The sequence below is a fragment of the Delphinapterus leucas genome, chromosome 14 (genome assembly GCF_059928025.1).
Source record: "Delphinapterus leucas isolate spDelLeu-1000000601 "Yukka" chromosome 14, BTC_Dleu_Yukka2, whole genome shotgun sequence".
NCBI lineage: Eukaryota > Metazoa > Chordata > Mammalia > Artiodactyla > Monodontidae > Delphinapterus > Delphinapterus leucas.
In genome coordinates this window covers 38,549,701-38,564,822 of record NC_143142.1, presented here as the reverse complement: position 1 = coordinate 38,564,822, position 15,122 = coordinate 38,549,701, and positions in this window count along the sequence as shown.

Sequence of the window (15,122 nt, the reverse complement as noted above, 5' to 3'; positions counted from 1 at the left end):
TTCCTCTGTACCCACGAGAGGCAACTGCAAATGCTTGCCCAAGTCCCTAACACCACAATTTTGGTTGTGACCTTGGGGCCCCTGAGTCAGTCTCCAGTGAGGAACCCAGAGGGAATCACAGGGAATCTTTCTGAGGAGGCCCTGGAAGAAAGGAAGGACCCACTTCTCCGTGACTCTGTCCCCAGTCCTGACTAATGAAGAGGTTTTACTTTAGATTATGGAACATTTAGGAAATTAAAGATTTACCCAGATCCCGTCAGGGTTTACAACAGTAAAGACTGGACTTCCCTGGTGGCACAGTGGTTAAGAATCTGCCTGCCAACGCAGGAGACACAGGTTCGAGCCCTGGTCCAGGAAGATCCCACATGCGGCGAAGCAACTAAGCCCACACACCACAACTACTGAGCCTGCGCTCCAGAGCCCGTGAGCCACAACTACTGAAGCCCGGGTGCCTAGAGCCCATGGTCTGCAACAAAGAGTAGCCCCCGTTCACCACAACCATAGAAAGCCCACGCACAGCAATGAAGACCCAACACGGCCAAACAAACAAACAACAACTAAACAATAAACAACAGTAAATACTTTTGGAAAAGCAATACATTGTGAAGAACCTGAAATCGTAAACAATTTCTATCCTTTGCTAACTCTTTGCTGTTATAAGGCCTTGCAAAGGTACTTTTCATCTTTCTGTCAGAATACCTATAAAAAAGAGCAAAGGCTGCAGCTTCCACTCAAGAGTACTGAAACAGGAAGTAATTTTAAAGCATAGTCATAATTTAAGGATTGCATAAATATCAGATCACAAAGGATACTGCAAATGATTTATTTCTCAGCAAATAAAATTACCCCAGTTAGACAAATACAACTTCAAAAGGAAACTTGTAAAGAGGGCTTTCAGGCTAGGTCAGCACAAATATATTGATGTGCCAGGGACATGGGGCTGCAGGACACATTTCTGCCCTCTAGAAGCTTCAACTCAAGATACTTCACTTTGGGGGAATTCCCTAGCGGTCCAGCGGTTAGGATGCCACGCTTCTACTGCAGGGCGAACGGGTTTAATCCCTGGTCAGGGGGCTTCCCTGGTGGCACAGTGGTTAAGAATCCACCTGCCAATGCAGGGGACATGGCTTTGAGCCCTGGTCCAGGAAGATCCCACATGCCTCGGAGCAACTAAGCCCGTGCGCCACAACTACTGAGCCCACGAGCCACAACTACTGAAGCCTGCGCGCCTAGAGCCCGTGCTCCACAACGGGAGAAGCCACCGCAATGAGAAGCCCACGCACCGCAATGAAGAGTAGCCCCCACTCGCCACAACTGGGGAGAGCCTCTGTGCAGCAACGAAGACACAACGCAACCAAAAAAAAAAAAAAAATCCCTGGTCAGGGAACTAAGTTTCCACAAGCCATGGGGCCAAAAAAAAAAGATACCTCACTTCCATAATGGTATTTTCTTTTTTAGCATCTTCATTGGAGGATAATTGCTTTACAATGGTGTGTTAGGTTTCTGCTGTATAACAAAGTGAATCAGCCATACATATACGTACATCCCCATATCTCCTCCCTCCTGCATCTCCCTCCCACCCTCCCTATCTCACCCCTCTAGGTGGTCACAAAGCATAATGGTATTTTATGTGTATGAATATATTCTCATTTAAAAAATTTAAACAAAGAAGTTTTTTTAAAACACCCAGTTCCCTACCTATTTTTCTACTGGTCTCTCCTGTCTTCCCAAATGTAATTCCTCTTAGCTGTTTGCTGTGTGTCCTCATGGGCCGTGTTCAGGGCATTTGCGTGCATATGTGCATATGCTATCAGACTTTTAAATATACAATTTCTTACTCAAGGATTAAGGTGTTTGGTCTGAGGCACTTAAAATATTAATGTGAATCTCCAGATTAAAATGTAATCTCTGCCGATAGCTTGTGCCATTTACACAGCAGAAGCTAACTAATTACAAAAGAAATCAGCTCTGCAGTTAACTCTCGATTTTCTGGGGACTCGTTTTCCAGTCTGGAACTCCTGAGCCCTCTCTGCTTCTCCAACTCTACTCGGGTCCTGTGTTCTGTCTATTTTACCTCTCATCTGCCCCTCACCCAGAAAGTCAAGTGCTCAGATTGAAAAGACTCCGGGTATAATCGTTGTTACCCTTTTCATCAGTGCATTCAAACACAGAGAATTTGGAAATTATTTTTTTCTCTGATTGCCTAAAATAAGGTTTGAGTTTTATCTGCAAACTCTACCTACTCACACCGCACGGCACCCTTCCTCTGTTGCCTGCAACCACAGACAATCAAGGGTTGGCTTTGGTTGAGGTTTATAGGGGAACATAGCTAGATTTCCCTCTCTCCACTGGTCTGCTAGTGTCCAGCTGGCTGATGTTCAGGGCAAGGTGCCAGGCCTATATTTCGGGGAAGGATCATCCAGAGAGATAGGGGCGGATGTGATTTGGCGGCTATGTGAGATCTGGCGTGTGATTTTACGTGCTGTGGTGTTGTGTTTCTGAAATTCAGTACAAGCACTTAGAATGCTGTTCATCATCATCACAGAGTACCCAGGCAGCCTCCACTTGGCACTAGAGGCATTCAGAATGTCTTTTTAAAATAACATTTTAGTGAGAGGCCCGGGAAACGCACAATGGTGTGGTACCGCGTGGTACCAACCCCATTAGGCTGACGTTGGCATTTCATGGGAAATTAGGATATCTTTCTGTTTCTGACGATCAGCAAGAATTCTGGAAAGACACAGGCTACATTTTATAATTGTTTTCATGTATTCAGTGAAAGCAATGGCGAGCACATATTTTGAAATAAAACAATATTTCTTGAGTTAAAATGAAGAAAACAAGAAATTAATATTAGAACTTTGTCTTCACTCTGCTTTTCTTCCTTTCTTATACAATTCACAAATAAGGAAAAAGAAAGGTTTTGTTTTGTTTTTTTTGTTTTTTTTAAAGATGTTGGGGGTAGGAGTTTATTAATTTATTTATTTTTGCTGTGTTGGGTCTTCGTTTCTGTGCGAGGGCTTTCTCTAGTTGTGGCAAGTGGGGGCCACTCTTCATCACGGTGCGCGGGCCTCTCACTATCACGGCCTCTCTTGTTGCGGAGCACAGGCTCCAGACGCGCAGGTTCAGTACTTGTGGCTCACGGGCCCAGTTGCTCCGCGGCATGTGGGATCCTCCCGGAGCAGGGCTCGAACCCGTGTCCCCTGCATTAGCAGACAGATTCTCAACCACTGCACCACCAGGGAAGCCCCAAGAAGAAAGTTTTTTTTGTTTTTTTTTTTTTCTTTGCTGTACGCGGGCCTCTCACTGTTGTGGCCTCTCCCATTGCAGAGCACAGGCTCCGGACGCGCAGGCTCAGCGGCCATGGCTCACGGGCCCAGCCGCTCCGCGGCACGTGGGATCTTCCTGGACCGGGGCACGAACCCGTGTCCCCTGCATTGGCAGGCGGACTCTCAACCACTGCGCCACCAGGGAAGCCCCAAGAAGAAAGTTTTTTAACCGCTCTTCTGAACAAAGCTATCTTGCCGTCGCTTACAAGTCTTTCCAGGAATACTTTCCACTCCAGGTTGGGATTTCAGATTTGCGGTGATAGATTCTGGCAGCAGGTTTGGGGAAGACATATCTCTACCGTACGGCGAAACCCCAGCACTGCATTTAGGCGAATATGCTATTATTTTCTGTCATCAGAACAGATGCCCTTGTATCACTCGAGAGAATAATGGGGTCCCAAATATTTTTTAAAGGATCCAAGTAGAACACCTGGGGTCAGTTCTTCAGGAAGAAGTCAGCAAACACAGAGCACGTGTGGTCCCTTCTCCCTTAAAATCATCATGTACCTGGCGAAGTTCAAGATGTAGTGATGAAGTGTACGGTTCACCTTCTGATTTTCTACAAGTTTGGTTAAGAAAAGCAATGCTGTCCCATGGGGAGACTGCTCTCCTGAGGACTGAATTTCCTCCTGTGTCAAAAGAAGGGGGCAGGCCGATGACCTTGAAGGCCCCCTTGGAGCAAGAATTCACAGCCTGCCAGCAGGGTTTTACCTACTTGGCCTTTTTCCCAGCAATAAAGTGATTAGAAAATTAGGAGGGGAGAAGGGCAAGTAAAATGACAGGTCAGTGTATTTTTGAGGGGTTCGTTTACTTTACCCAATGTCTTGCCCTTATGCAGAGCCCAGCTGAGTTCAGAGGAGCTGCCTTGGGGAAACAGACCCAAGTTTGACATCACAATGTCATGTTAAAAAAAAAAGAAACGACAAGTCACTCCAGGTGTGGGTTTGTAGCATTTTAACCCACTGGGAACTCTATCTTCCTTCTTCCTTATCAATACCTAAGTTACTAAGAAAACAATCTATTAGACTAAAAATCATAAATAATAATAGGTATCTCTCACACTGCTGTGCAGATTAAATGAGATAATAATGAATGGTAAACCCTTAACAGTGACTGGTAGTAGTAAACAATCCATAATTGTTAGTTAGCTATTGTTGCATTGGTGACAACTCACTTTTGAAAATCCCCTTTAATTTATGAAGCAATTTCATATTATTGCACTTAATCCAATCTTTCAGCACATATTTAATGAGTGCCCACCACAATGTGACAGACTCTGCTCTGAGACTACAATAGTGACCAAGATTGGCAGAGGCCATACACTCCCAGAATGCATGTTCCCCCTGGAGGAGAAAAACAGTAAACAAGAAAATATGGTACGGTGAGGGGATCAGGGTAGGTAAGGATGAGGATTTGTTATTATATGTGGATTTGTCGGGAAAGGTCTCTCTACTAAGGAGACATTTGAGCAGATGCCTGAAGGAAGTGAAGGGTGGGCCCCGTGGACGTGCATGGGAAGCACATTCCAGGTGGAGGGAACAGCAAATGCAAAGGCCCTGGGGTAGAAAGGTGATTGGCATGTTCAAGAAAGACAAAGGAGGCCCATGTGCTGCAGCCAGGCGAGGGGGTGGGGGTAGTGAGAGGCTGGGGAGGGAGGATGTTGTGGGGCTGGACCATGGAAGGATTCTGTTTTTTACCATGAGTGAGATGCAAAGCCTTTGGGGGGTCTTAAGCACAGGAGACACTTGATCTGATTTACACATTAAAGAGGTCACTCTGGCTGTATGAGAGGAATAGACTGAAGTGGGGCAGGAGCAGACCCAGACAATGAAGGATGCCATCCTCAGAATCCAGACAAGAAAGGGTGACTTGGTCCAGGTTAGCAGTGGAGGCAGGGAGAAGAGGTCAGATTCTAGATCAACCTTCAAGGCAGAGCCGACAGGATTTGCTGATGAGTTGGGGTTAAGGAAAGAGAAAAAGAGTAACCAAGGATGACGGAGGCCGCACTTTAGGGTCTGACAGTGGGAAGGTTGAGTTGCCATTTACCGAGATGGGAAGACATTTACTCAAAACTCCTCTGTCAGGCAGATATCACGAATGTGACCACGTCATAGATGAGGACGCTGAGACACAGAGAGTTTAAACCTGACTAGCTCCAGGTAAAGGGATCCTCACCGCCTTAAGACATAGATAAGGACTCAGCAAATGGCGGGGCCTCAGAAGATCAGACCTTAAATTAAATTGGCAAAGTAAAAGTTTTTAAAATTAAGTTTCTTAAAAAGCAGGCAACGCTATTCAATTTCTGAAGGTTACTCACTGCTGTTAGTTGCCCACCGCCTTCTGGGAGGAAAGGAAACTTCCTGAAAGTTGGCACTTCCTGGTCTCCTGGCAGGGCCACTCTTCCATTGTGGAAAAGGAATCGATGGAGCTTCTTCCTAAAAACACCAGACCCATTCCTGGACTCCTGTACCAGCCAGGCTGCCAAAGCCCTGGCGCTGGGATCAAGGAGAAAGCTCAGCAGCTCTGGGGCTCTGGTGGGGTGGATGTGGGGATGCAGGAGTCTGTCTGCAGGAGGAAACCCTCAGGCCCGTGATTTGCGAGACAGAAAAGAGAAGCTGTACAGAGAACAAACTCATCCACTCAGCTCCTACAGTCGTGTGGAATCCTCACAGCCCCCAGCGCCATGAATTATGTTCAAGCTCCCCACGCCACCCCGTCTCCACGGGAGGAAAGCAGGGCCAGGGGCACCTCCACGCAGCCTCCCAGGACAGACCCGGGATGAGGGAGGGTCGGGCGTGCCCAGACGCAGCATGACTGCTACATGAGGGGACACTGAATTTGATCCAGCTTCAAGTGCCCCCTGCCCAAACTCCCCACCTCACAAAGAAATCTGGGGTCAGGGGGCGTCAGTAACTAGGTTCGGACTGCCATCTTGCCCCAAATCAAACCTCTAACCAGTTTACTGGAGAACAGTTGCTTCAGATCTGAGCTGCAGAGTATCTAAGGGCCCATTAGCAAGGATGGGGGAATCCCGTTAGAATTTCTGCAGGAGATAACTCCACCTTCTCCACCCAGTGAGGGAGTCTCTAGTCTCCTTGGAGGAAGCTGCCAAGAGGTTTGGTCCTCCGAGAGAAGACAGAACTGCATCAATCAAATGAGTATGTATTCAGTGCTGACATGCCCAGAACTGTGATATGCCAGCGAGAAATCCTGGTTCCTGTCACCAATTTGTTTATAATGTGGCTCAACAGAGATGGACTCACATAAAATGCTTTGTAAACAATGCACTAAGGTTTACCCGAAGGCTAGCCCAGAATGGGTCCTTAACAAATAGTTGCTGTGGGAATTGCTTATTAAAACTTGTAGGAGTTCAGATAGAGGAGAGATCTGAGGGCCTTGGAGTTCCTGGGAAGCTCTGGAGCTCAGGGTCAGGATGTGGGAGGTGTGCTGGATCGAGGTTTCAGGCCAAGGGAGAAGAGTGAGCAAAGCTTTTACACCACGAGCCCTGGGGAAAGTAGACGATGCAAGATGGCTGCATATCTTGGGTCTCTGTTGCACACTCACTTCTGTCGTGCTGTGGGTGTCTCCTGATCTTTCTTACTGATACAATGACCCACGGTCTCCCCCAAATTATATTTTATTCAAAGCAGAGACTGCAATATTATGGGGTATCGGAAAATCCTGTGACTTGCCTGCCTACCCCTGGAGAGGTCCTGTCACTGACGCAGAAGCTGTCCTTGTCAGCAGCGGGCTGTGGTCACTCTTCACCATCTGCTGGCACACTCTCTTCCAGCTGTGGTAAGGCTGGGCGTGAGTTAGCTCCACAAGGACGTCTACAGGGGCATTTAAATCTCCCAATCCTGAAGAAACTTGAGCTGCAGGCCCCACCAGACAGGCCCTTCCAAGCCCTGGGAAGGGTCTGGGAGTGCGTTCATACGGTCACGTTGTTTGTAAAATAGGCAAAAGTAATGTATTTTAAGTGCGATCGGTCAACACCACTTAGTATTTCCACTCCCACTTCTCTTCCGCTTCTCTGTGTCAGGTAGCGATGGCGTAGCCCCGCGTTTTTGAGATGAGGCAGATGAGGAGATACATTAAGGATGCACTTACTTTAGTTGGATACATCCTGGTGGCCTGCTGTTACTTCTCTGTATATTTAAGTTATTGCTGAGCCATCCTGGTATGGACATTGCTTCTAGGACCACTCCCATCACTCTTCCTGCTTGGTGGTGTGATGGGAAAAGACATGATCAAAAGGAGTATCTCAGTATGCTTGTGTCCTATGGCACCTGGTACCTGAAATACATGGGTTGTGGAGGAGAAAAGAGGTTTGAAATGAACGCAGTCAGAAGCTGGCCTGTGAAAAATTCTTCCAATCATCAGACATGTAAATGGTAAACCAAAGATTTGGTTCTCATTGACACCTAGTCAATGGTCTGCTCTCCTGTCAAGATACTGAGGGGGTGAAGGTCGGAAGTCCCTTCAATACCAGAATGATCCTCCTGTCCCAGTGCTAAGCCATGGAATGTTTAATGGCAGTAACGGGTCTTCAATTCACTAAGAGGATTTTACTGACCCCTTGTGGGAGAGCGAAGTTGGTGCACCAACGAAGGGATACTTATTTTTCTGCCATCCTTCAGGGAAAAATTCAAGGAGCAGAAAGGTGAGGTATGTTATTAACTGCCGGGATTCTTCCCATTCAACTTGAAACTCTCATCTACAATTATTTCTCACATCAGCTTTTTTCCTGACACACTTCAGAGCTCTCATCAAAGGCAGGAGGTGTGTGATGTCAGGTTGTGATGCCTTTGGTTGTTTTAAAAAAAAAAAAAAAGGAAGGAAGGGAGGGAGAGAAGGAAGATAAGAAAAAAAAAACCAATTTTGGATCCTAGCACAGCAACTGACTAAATGAAAGACTGTGAACAATTTGTTTAATCTATCTGAGTCTCGCCATCCTCACGGGTAAAATGAAACTCATTGTTAGTGATGTGCATGTTAGGGGCTTAGTGTTTATGTTGCTATCATTAAACATAAGGATGTCATTTTACTCGTCATCTTGGTGCTCATTGGACAGTTACTTCACACTCCTGTATAGAACATCTTATTTTAAATTTAATTAATTTATTTATATATTTATTTTTGGCTGCGTTGGGTCTTCATTGCTGTGTGCTGGTCTCTAGCTGCAGCGAGCAGGGGCTACTCTTCACTGCGGTGCGTGGGCTTCTCATTGCGGTGGCTTCTCTTGTCGCGGAGCACAGGCTCTAGGGACACGGGCTTCAGTAGTTGTGGCACATGGGCTTCAGTAGTTGTGGCACGTGGGCTCAGTAGTTGTGGCTTGCGGGCTCTAGAGCGCAGGCTCAGTAGTTGTGGCCCACGGGCTTAGTTGCTCTGCAGCACGTGGGATCTTCCCAGACCAGAAGCTCGAACCCGTGTCCCCTGCACTGGCAGGCAGATTCTTAGCCACGGTGCCACCAGGGAAGTCCCCTAGAACATCTTTTTTTTTTTTTGCGGGACGCGGGCCTCTCACTGTTGTGGCTTCTCCCGTTGCGGAGCACAGGCTCCGGATGCGCAGGCTCAGCGGCCATGGCTCACGGGCCCAGCCGCTCTGCGGCATGTGGGATCTTCCCGGACCGGGGCAGGAACCCGTGTCCCCTGCATCGGCAGGCGGACTCTCAACCACTGTGCCACCAGGGAAGCCCAAGAACATCTTTTAAAAAGAGAAAAAATCTAGAAGTTTCTCCTCAATGATCAATTTCCTCATTTGGGACCAGGTCTGCCAGAGCCTGACAATGCACACAGAAAACATTTCTTGTCCAGGAAGCTTGGTTTCCCTTGTGCGAGCAGAATTCCAGAGGAGGGGGCACAGAGAAACCACCCCCCCCCCCCCCCGGTCCCCAGCGGGGCCAGCAGGACCGTCCTGGGCTCTGGTGTGTGTCTTTGTTTATCTTCCCATAGGAAATGCCTAAGGTCCCACTCAGAAGTAAATACTCTTTGCTGAGACCGGAAGGAGACAATTCTTATTTTCCCAACCTGCAGTTTGAGGTTCCTTATGTTTTGGACTAAGAAGTCCTCAGCATTCCCAGGAGGTAATGAGATGGGGAGAAGGGGGTGCAGGACATAAGCGGGTGTGCTCTTCCCCGCAGAAGGTACGAGGGGCTGAACAGTGTCTCCTCACTCTTTCCCTTTCTTCCCAGAGCAGGGGAGAGAGGACTGGAGGATAACAGACCCTGGATTAGACTGGGGAGACTGGGGCTTCCCTGGTGGCGCAGTGGTTGAGAGTCCGCCTGCCCATGCAGGGGACACAGGTTTGTGCCCCGGTCTGAGAAGATCCCACATGCTGCGGAGCGGCTGGGCTCGTGAGCCATGGCCGCTGAGCCTGCGCGTCCAGAGCCTGTGGAAAAAAAAAAAACCGAAGCGGGTACCAATATATACGTGCGTGTATTTTCTAGCATTAAAATTAAAATAGTGGAGGATAAATAAACCATAATATTATTTCTAGGGGAATGGAGGATGGGACAGGGATGGAAGCTAGATTTCTTTGAATATATCTTGCTTTGTGGAACTGACTTTGGAAAAATGTACATATTTTACATAATTTAAAATGAAATTAAATTAATGAATAAGGCAATTCCTAATATCCAAAAGTGAAAGTAAACTTGTGTACCCAGTTGGTAGCATAACTACACAAAAAAGCTACTACAAGGTCTTCAACGTTTAAAAACGTTGAAAACATACTTTTAACGTTAAAAAAAAAAACTGCAAACATTTTTTTAACTGTTTTCAGAAATCATATTGTTGGTGATAACACTGTGATTGTGCAATAAAACAAATACACTTATTAAATGGTTGAAGCAAGATGTAGATATAAAATCGATAAGGCTAAATAAACAGCCAACAGCCAGTGGTTCTGAATTTGAATTAGATGGTTGGTTTTTTTTTTTTTTGGTCCCGCCGCACAGCTTGTGGGATCTTAGTTCCCCGACCAGGAATCAAACCTGGGCCACAGCTGTTAAAGCATGAAAGCATGGAGTCCTAACCAATGGACTGCCAGGGAATTCCCTCATCATGAATATTTTTTTTAAATCATAAATTGGGATTTTGTCAAATGCTTTTTATCAATCTATTGATATGGTCATATAATTTTTTCTTCTTTAGCAATATTGATGTGATGGATTACATTACTTTTCAAATGTTGTATCAGGCTTGCATAACTGGAATAAATCCTACTTGGTCATGGTGTATAGTTTTTACACATTGTTGGGTCCTACTTGCTAATGTTCTGTTGAAGATTTTTACATCTATGTTCATGAGAGATATTAGCTTATGGTTTTTCTTTCTTGTAATGGCTTTTTCTGGTTTTTGTATTAGGGTAATGTTGGCTGCTTCTATCTTCTGAAACAGATTGTAGAGAATTGGTATAATTTCTCCCCTGAACATTTTAATTCACCAATGAATCCATCTGGGCCTACTACTTTCTGTTTTGAAAGGTTATTAGTTATTGATTTGATTCCTTTAATTTATAGGAAACTATTCATACTATCTATTTCTCCTTGTTTTGTAGTTTTGGTAGACTGTAAGTTTTGGTAGACTGCTTTTCAAGAAATCGGTCCCTTTCATCTAAGTTATCAAGTTTGTGGACACAGTGTTGTTAATTATCCTTTTAATGTCCATGGGATCTGTAATGATGGCAGCTTTTTCATTTGTGATATTAGTCATTTGTGTCTTCTCTTTGTCTTAGATAACCTGGCTAGAGTTTTATCAATTTTATTTATCTTTTCAAAGAAGCAGCTTTGGTTTCCTTGATTTTCTGTTTTCAGTATCACTGATTTCTGCTCTAATTTTTTCTCCTGGTTAACTTGGATTTAATTTTTTCTTCTTTTTCTAGTTTCCTAAGATGGAACCTTAATCATTTTAGATCTTCTTTTCTAATGTATACATTCAATGCTATAAAAAATTTCCCTGAGAGAGCTGCTTTCACTGCATCCCACAAATTTTAATAAGTTGTGTTTTTATTTTCATTTAGTTCAAAATATCTTTTAATTTCTCTTGAGACTTCTTTAAGCCATGTTATTTGGAAGTGTGTTGTTTAATCTCCAAGAACTGTGGGATTTTCCAGCTATCATTGATTTCTTAATTCTATGGTGGTCTGTGAGAATACTGTGTATGATTTCTCTTCTTTTGTATTTGTTTCACTTATTCCTTCTCTCTGAAAATCTTCCTTTAACACTTCTCACAAGGCCAATCTACTGGCAACAAATTTCCTCCATTTTTATTTCTCTGAAAAAGTCTTTGTTTCTCCTTCACTTTGAAGGATAATCTCACTGGATACAGAATTCTGGGTTGATGGGTTTTTTTCTTTCAACACTTCATTCTGTTCCACTTGAGTGGTGTCTAAAGAGAAGTCTAATGTAATATATTTGCTCCTTTATAGGTAAGGTTTCCCCTTCCTTCCCCAGGCTGCTCTCAAGACTTTTCTCTCCATCTTTGATTTCCTGCAGTTTGGATATTATATGGCTGTATGTCTATTTTTGGTATTTATCCCGCTTGGTGAGTTTCCTGCATCTGTGGTTTTGTGACCATCATTAATTTGGGGGAATTCTCAGTCATCATTGCTTCAAATATTTCTTCTGTTCCTTTCTCTCTTCTCCTGGAATTCTCACTAAACATGTTACACCTTTTGAAATTTTCCCACAGTTCTTGGATAGTCTGTTCCATTTTTTCATTCTCTTTTGCTCTCTGCATCTCAGTTTTGGAAGTTTCTATTGGCCTCTCTTTAAGCTCATTATTCTTTCCTCAGCCATGTCCAAGCTACTGATAAGCCCATTAAAGGCATCCTTCATTTCTGTCACAGTGGGTTTTTTTGTCGTCGTTGTTTTTATCTCTAGCATTTATTTTTTTTAAGCATTTACTTTTGATCCTTTTTTAGAGTTTGCATCTCCCTGCTTACATTACTTATCTTTTTGGATGCTATTTACTTTTTCCATTAAAGCCCTTGTCTAGGAGTTAGGCTGTGTTTACTGTTTGCTGTGGCTGTACCAGAGGCTAAAATTTCTGGTGTCCTTGCTTTTGTCTCCATTATTGTCTTTGGGTTTCCCTAGAGACTTATTAAATAAGGTCTGAAATATGCTGCTCTTTCCATTGTAGTCCTGCTATTATACAGGAGCCCTCTTGATGCGTGGGGGGTAGAATGCATTTGACAGTCCTATGATTAGGTCTCAATCTTTCAGTGAGCCTCTGCCCCAAGCTGTCATCTCTCAAGTGATTCTCAGTATTTTTTTTTTTTTTTTTCCCTTTAGGTGAGCCAGGAATGTTACAGTGGGCTGGAGTTGGTTATCTGCCTTCCCCCAAGTAGAAGCCCAGAGTGGATTGGAGTTGGGTATTTTGTCAGTTAGGCTTTGGCAAATAGTTTCACTTAAGGGCAGGCCTTGTTAAGGCTAACAGAATGTTCTGGATGTATGGTTACTTCCTCCCTCCCCCTACCAGAAGCACAAGAGGCTTTTTCTCTGATCCTCATTGTGAAAATCTGATAGGCCTCCTGGTGGTAAAATTCACAAAAGTATGGGAACCATCCTGGAATTTTAATTCTTAAGTTTGTCCACACTGAGCCTCCAGCAATTCAACAATTAGAGTTTAGGGTTTCCCATCCTGACACCGGGTCCAGCAGTGGTTTTGGCACCTGGCTTTCTGCTTCAGGAAGCTGTGATTCTCTGCATCGGCCTGCCTGTCTACCATTTTCGGAGCAGTGCCTTGTCCTGTGACCTCAATTCTCTGGTGGATCAAAGAAGAGCTGTTAATTTACGGTTCGTTCAGTTTTTTTCTTGTTGTGAAGACATGGGTGTCAACTTAAGAGCTCCTTACATGCCAGACTGGAAACCGCAAGTCCAAACTTGTTTTTTAAAGGAAAGTAACTTGAGGTAACACATAGGCAAGATTGAAGTGGGAAGGGGCTGTCATAGTGACACCAGGTAGAACGCTTCTGAAATTATCCATGAAGAGTTGATGAGTCCTTGACAAAAGCAGTGGATCCAACAAATAATTAGATGTGATAAAAGTAGTCAAATATGACTGAAGTTTTTAGTCTAAGAAACTGGATAATAAAGATAATACTATTAATTAACACAAGTGTATTGCACATAGTCAATTTAAGGTTGGGACATATTAGGTTTGAGATGCCTGGATATCTATTAAGATATGCCCAAAGTAAGTTGAAAATAAGAATTTTAAGATATAGAATCAGGAATCTTCCAAACATCGATAGTAACTGAGCCACAGTAATGATGGGATCATTGATACAGAATATGAAGATGAATAAGGAACAGCATGTAACATATCAGCATTTCCATAAACTAGGGTTATCATTAATGCTTTCCTCTAGAAAACATTCAGAATTTTGAGCAAATTATTTCGAGATTCATCCCATATTCATATGGGAACTGCCTGTATACCAATTCTGTTAATCGTGGCAGATTTAAGTTAACCTTTCAATGAGATCTTATCAGTTCTTTAAATCTACTGTTGAGAACATTTTTCTCAACATGTAGTAAATACAGGCCCAAATTCCCATCTATACCTTGGTGGGCAGAATAATACCCCATCCCCCAAAAGATGACCTTGGAACCTATGAAGATGTTACGTTACATGGCAAAATGAAATCAAGGTTGCAGGTGGGTTAAGGTTGCTCATCAACTAAAATTAAAATGAAGAGATTATACTAGATTATCCAGATGGACCTAATGCTGTATAACAAGGATCCTAAAAAGTGGAAAATTTCAAGAGGCAGAAGAGGCATTGTCAGGGCGATGCAATGTGAGACTCAACTGGCCATTGCTGGCATTGAAGACGAAAGGGGACCAAGGAAAATGGGCCACCTCCAGAAACCAGAAAGAGCAAGGAAATGGGTGTTCCCCAAGATCATCCGGAAAGCCCTGACAGCAACTTGATTTTAGCCCAGGGAGACTCGCGTCAAACTTCTGACCTCCAAAGTCCTTACTGTGTTCCGCCACCACCTTCACAGTAATTTGACACAGCAGCAATAGGAAACTAACACAATACTCCTGTACTATTGCATACATACTAAGGGCATATAATCTTTGTGAACTTCAGTCTTTCTTCAGTATGGGTTGGCCATGGTCAGCAGCCAGAGGCGTTCTGATTAGATTGTTTCTCTATTTTTGTATTAAATCAGGGTTAACTTCACCTATAAAAGCTTTTCCCAAACTGTATGTCAATGTTCCACTCAAGATATAAATTGGTGTTCTGTGGAAGTAAAGAGAAAGGAAGTGACATCATAGTCTTAAATATATGAGAAATAATATTTATATATTGATTGAAAATCTGCCTTTCAGAAAGCTGCCATATCTAAGAATGTGAGGACCTGGTATGAAGGGGTATTTTAAGCATAACATATGACATCTGATTAGAGCATCAGTGCAAAGGCAGCACTGCCCAGAGGTCGCAGTGATGCGTCATCAACTCAGGGACTGATGGTCACTGTTTCAGGCCTTGTCTTTTCGTATCATGTTTATCATCTTTTTGTCCTTAAAATAAAAATAAATTTATCAATTAGTTTTGTTATAAAGAGAAAAGCTATTAGCCAAATGATCATTCTTTAGCAATTAATTTATCTGAGAGATCACTTTTCATATTCTACTTTAATCCGTGCACTCATTCTGTCTTATAAACCCCTATCTCTGCAATGCACCATTTAAAAGTTTTCATTATTAATTAAGTCTGGGAAATGCTACACTATAAGACTAACAGTTTTAACTTCTGTGAAGGATGAATAACTATCAA